Raw genomic sequence first — 6,000 nt, forward strand, 5'->3', positions numbered from 1 at the left:
GTCCTCCTTTGATTCGTCGAGATTCATTGTTTAGAACAAGAACTACAAGACCTTATACGCTTCCCGGGCCTAAATCCCGGGGTTTCACTTGATATGGGCTAAAATTCTATGGAGGAAGTTGGGAGAATGTTCTAGGGGGTTAAGGAAGGTTTTAGGGGTGTTTGGATGAAAAACATAAGGGGTAAAACCCCTTTTATAATGTTCTAGGGTCGGTTGGCACCGACCTAGAATTTTCGAGTACTGTAGCTGCGCGCTTCTGCTCTGCCAGCTTGACTTGTAACGTCCATAATTCTCTACTCCGACATGGTATCGACAAGAGGTTTATTGCGTTGGAAACTAGACTTCATGAACTTCAATTTAGGATTTTGATTTACTTCAAAACTCCTCATATACTAAAAGATATTCTTTCCCCAAGTTGGCTCGTTCTTATCGTTCAAGTAGCGCTCATCTTCTTCCAAAGTCATACTAACTCAACTTCTTCCACTCATTTCCTTATAGGACCTTCCAGAATTCCTCATATGCATCCTTTACTCATAAAATGTACTTAATAATGCTTCATCCCTTATACTCCAAAGTTGTTTTACTTAGCCATAGTTCAACATACTTACGCTCAAATTTGATAAGTGCGTATCCACAAGTACGGGGTGTAACAGGATTTGGAGAAATCATTGACAAATGGATTGAGATCAACTATGATCATCTGCCAAAGTATTGCAAGACTTGCAAGTTGCAAGGTCACAATGAAAAAGAGTGTTTTAAAATTCACCCTGAATTGTATCCTAATAAGGAGGAAAAGGAAGAAGATAAAAATCAGGGAAATACTTCACAAGGAAATCAAAACAAGAAGAATACTGTAGAAAAAACTAATGGTACGGTGGAAAGAAAAGCTAATAAGAATGTAGAACATGCAGTTGAGAGAAATCCTGAAAAAAATAAGGAAGATAAGATTCACAAACAGGAAAAGAGTCAAAAAGAGGAGAGACAAGGTTATCAAATCAGGAAAAGAAGATACAAAGGGGGGGGGGGGGGGTATAATAAGCCTATTCAAGGGTGGAAAGATAAGGTAGACAAGAGATATTATAGTGCACAGGTGTCACACCCCGACTAGGAGTATAACGGACTCCGACCCATAGGCCGGGAACCACCTGACTTAACAATTACTTTGAACATTATATACTGTGACTCAAGGAACACCTGCACGCAGAAAAGGCCCAATAAATAAATATCCAATAATCCAACATATATGTACATATGCGAACCGACAAGGTCGCTAAAACATCACGAGTATCATAAAGCCGTCAAGGCTTACAGGAAAATATCACAACCTGAACAAGGCCGGCAAGACCATACATAGTATATACATACCGCACTGTGTCTATGAGCCTCTAGGAATGTACATATATTACATTAACTTAAAAGTACCAAAAGATATCAAGTCCGGAGTAGTGGCACTTACTGACACCGCTGAAGCTGGAAGTCCTACTGCAGATGCTCTCCAACAACTCTGTCAGAGCCTGCAACACAAAATGCAGCGTCCCGTGCAATGGGACGTCAGTACGAATTAAAGTACTGAGTATGTAAGGCTGGAAGCAATAACATAAGTAGGACAGAACTATAAAGAGAGTAGAGGTAACCTGTCAGCTGAGAACACACAATATGAAATGCATAAATCTTAAACATCATTTGTAAGTAAGCACACACACACATATATATATATATATATATATCATATAAGTGTTAGTGCTGCGGAACGTGCAGCCTGATCCATATAGGTTAATGCCGAGGAACGTACGACCCGATCTATATATATATATATATATATACACACACATGTTAGTGCCGAGGAACGTACGACCCGATCCATAAATATAATATGTTAGTGTCGAGGAACGTACGGCCCAATCCATAATTATCATATGTTAGTGCCGAGGAACGTACGACCGCCGATCCGTAATTATCATATGTTAGTGCCGAGGAACGTACGACCCGATCCATAATTATTGTCACGACCCAACCCCGTAGGCCGTGACTAGTGCCCGAACTGGGCACCCGAACACACTCATCCTATCCGACTCACATACCGATAGCGTATACAGGCACAAATATCACACACTGCCTCAAATTATATCAAACTGTCTCAGACACATTTCAACACAACCACATATATATATATATATATATATATATATATATATATATATATCAGAAGCCGACAAGGCTATCAAATGGCACAACGGCCCAAAACATGTACAAGTGCACGCCGACAAGGTTGCCATGGCGAGTGGAATCATACAAACACATCAGTACAGAAGTAGGCACAAACCCACATATACGTCTACAGACCTCTAAACAGACCAACCGAATCATATGGCGGGACAGGGCCCCGCCGTACCCCTGAACAAATATATACATATGCAACGAACGAATATATATACCAAAATGTAGGCTCCGGGATAAGGGGAGCACTCCAAACAGCAGAAGAGGGTGTCCTAAACTGGTGGATCACCAAACTGTGCGTTTGTACCTGCGGGCATGAAACGCAGCCCCCCGAAGAAAGGGGGTCAGTACGAAATATGTACTGAGTATGCAAAGTAGAAGGTACAGAAAACAAATCTGAGGCATAAACGAAATAGAAGTACAGAAAATAAGTGCAAGTCCAAAATATCAAAATGTTTACTCTCAAAATATAAGTCATGCGTAGGGCACAGAAAATATAGTCGCCCGCCCGTCGATGGCGCCATTACACAGCATAACACCAGAAGGTTTCACATCTCCGTGTCCCCATCACACATCATAACACAACATAACGCCATACACAGCATAACGCCCAATATAAGTGGAACCCGACTCTCTAGTGAGTGGCTCGGTGAACCATAAACACAGCATAACACCGGAGTATATCAAAGTGCGCACGATAACAGAACCGGCCCGGGACTCGGCGAAAGATATAACAGAACGCACGAGCAGAGTCGTGAGTAACCATATGCATAAAATCATTATCATGGACTCAAATATAAGTAAAATGACCATACTTGAGAATCAAAATAATAGTCATACCAAATTCTTTCAAAATTCTTCCGAATTACATAAAGGAAAGTTGCGGGACCCACGGACGGGTATCGACCCGAGCCGGGCCCGCCTATGGAGAGCATACTCATCATACGCCATGCAAACTCTTACGAAAATATCGGAGCAATCCGAGCCTTTATGTGAAAGATACGACGTCCATAGTTACGGAATTCTTTTAAAACAAAACTTTTTGTGCAACACTTGGAAATCAATTGTTTCAAAGACATAAGGGTTCATATTTCATCACATCAAACATACGAATGCCAAGAAATATATATAAGAGTCATAACGTGCTCGGATTGCGAATTTAGAATTTCCTCGAGGCTCGTGACATAATCTATTTATAACTAAGGCATGCCAAAAGAAGGAAGGTTTGAGCTTTACATACCTCGTACGCACTCCAAGCTAGCCCAACTCAAACTAATCCCAACCTACGCCTCGGGCTCCCCAAGGTCTACAAATACGTCAACGAATATCAAACATTAGACATAGGCACTTAGGCGATTTATTCAAAACTAACACTCAATTCTACAGATATTTGGGCAGCATTTCCCCTGTAAATAGGCCAACCCCGAGAATTTAACTCGGCCAAATCAACAATCACAAAAACAATAACCAACCTAACAACTCCAATGACCAATCCGAAAGGCAATATAACATTAATAACTCTCTTTTACATCATTCTACAACATTCATAATATTCAATTCGACGGCTTACATTCAAGCCACATTACCGCTCATACATTGAATTACCAACTCGAACCCATACCAACAATATTCAAGGACATTTTAAACAATTTACACAATATTTCCAACAATCCAACAATTGCTCCAATTTTCCCGAAAAACAATCCCAAACCCGAAAACACAACCATAACCCATTCTTGTCATGCAATATGACCTACATTCGGCCACACTACACATATACATATATTGATGATTCTTATTCTTTTCTCCACACTACACAACTAAATATGCTACATAGAATCAATTCATCAACCCAATCACAACACACACATCTACACGACCATACATACCATACACGGCTCACCTCCAACCTACTATATTTCACAAATTTCATCCATATTAACATACTACAACATGCATAAAACATTCACAACACATAAAACAAGATCAAATCTTACCTTTCTTCTTCAACTCCACAAATAGGCTAGGGTTTGCGATCTACTAGACGGATGGTTTGATCGCTCCAACAACACTTCCACGTTACTTAGGGACCTTCAATTAGTGGATTTGCACCAAAGAAATATTTTTGGGATGGCTAAAATTGGACTTGGTTTTTTCTTGGTTTGGCCGAGAGTTTGTTGGTTGTTGTTCTTCAACTTCTTGATTTTTTTTTGCTAAGTGTAGAATGATAGAAGATGACTTAGAAGTCATCTTTTAGGCTCCTAAATGAACCCTCCAAGTGTCCATGGCCCACACATGTGTTGGACCATTTAAAATTGGCCACAAAGTGTGTGGGATCACTTTCAAAGCCACACGGCCAAAGGGCCTCTTTTGCAAGATTTTTAACTTCCAAATATATGACTTTTGGTCCCAACTTTTCCTAAGTGTTTCATGCCAACAATTTCATGTACAACCTATGTCTCAAAATGAAATCAAAGGTCAAAAGTCCCGGCTTCAAGTCCCGGAATGGTCTTGGCCCTAACTTATCATAGTTAATCCGGATTGTCCCAATGTATAAAATACGGGACGTAACAATTATCATATGTTAGATATACATAACGTAAATAGTATGCATGAAAGCTCATATGAAGATACAACTTTATCGGAGTGACGTAAGGTCGGTAACCTCCGATTTATATTATAGGACTCGTGTCGAATCCAAAGAAATAACTTAATGATGATAAACATGATAATATACCAAGAATAAATCAAATAACTAAGACATTAAGATTTGAGCTACATGACATAAGAATGGAGTGAATTATATTATGGAACGTTCATATTCATGTTCTAGTTGGATTTGTGCCAAGGAAAGAGAGAACGAACACCTTACATATCTTATTCGTCAAGCTACCTCTTAAGGAATCCTTTACTTCGGTGCCTGCCTGTCACGACCCGACTAGGGGCCGTGACGAGTACCCGGTACTTGTACCGAGCACCCCTTATCTTGACTCATATCCTTATTACTAAGTGGGTCGTATGACCTATACCATTTTTTTTCTTTGTTACTTAACATTAACATTAGTAGCATAGTTATGAACATAGGCAAACAACCTTTACTAACACATTTTACATCGACTAGGACTGCTAAAATTACAAAACATTTAACTGTACACATCTGTCTACGAGCCTCTAGACATAATACACATATACACAAGAAGGGCCGAGCACTGTCACGCCCGAATATATATATACACAAAAGTAGTACCAATAAACAGTGGCTCCGGAACAACTGGAGCACTCTCTATGAACCGCTGGTGGAGCTTCTAAGAACCGGACCCGTCTACCTGCTTACCTGCGCGGCATGAAACGCAGCGTCCACAAGAAGAGACGTCAGTACGAATAGTGTACCGAGCATGTAAGGCATGAAAAATAGTAAAGAGAGGAATATAAATTGCAACCCATAACATAATGAAATCATAGGACATATAGAGCGATAATAGAGCAACCTGTACATGTATGTGCCACCCAGGGAAGATGCCATGCATGCTAAGCTGTCTTTAAAAAAAACATTTCGTGTTCATATATGAATATAAAACATAATGTATTGCCGAGGCGTCGGCAACCGATCCATTTAGCCACGAATGTGTGTAAATATCCCGCGTCTGGGCATCCCGCGTCCGGGACGATATCAAGTCAAATGCGGCTACATGTACCGTGTGTATATCCCAGCGTCTATAGCGCTCTGCCCTGCTCCCTTCTTCCCCGTATACATATACATATATACATATATATCATAGCATG

Source organism: Lycium barbarum, chromosome 8 (assembly GCF_019175385.1).
Source record: "Lycium barbarum isolate Lr01 chromosome 8, ASM1917538v2, whole genome shotgun sequence".
In the NCBI taxonomy this organism is placed as follows: Eukaryota; Viridiplantae; Streptophyta; class Magnoliopsida; order Solanales; family Solanaceae; genus Lycium; species Lycium barbarum.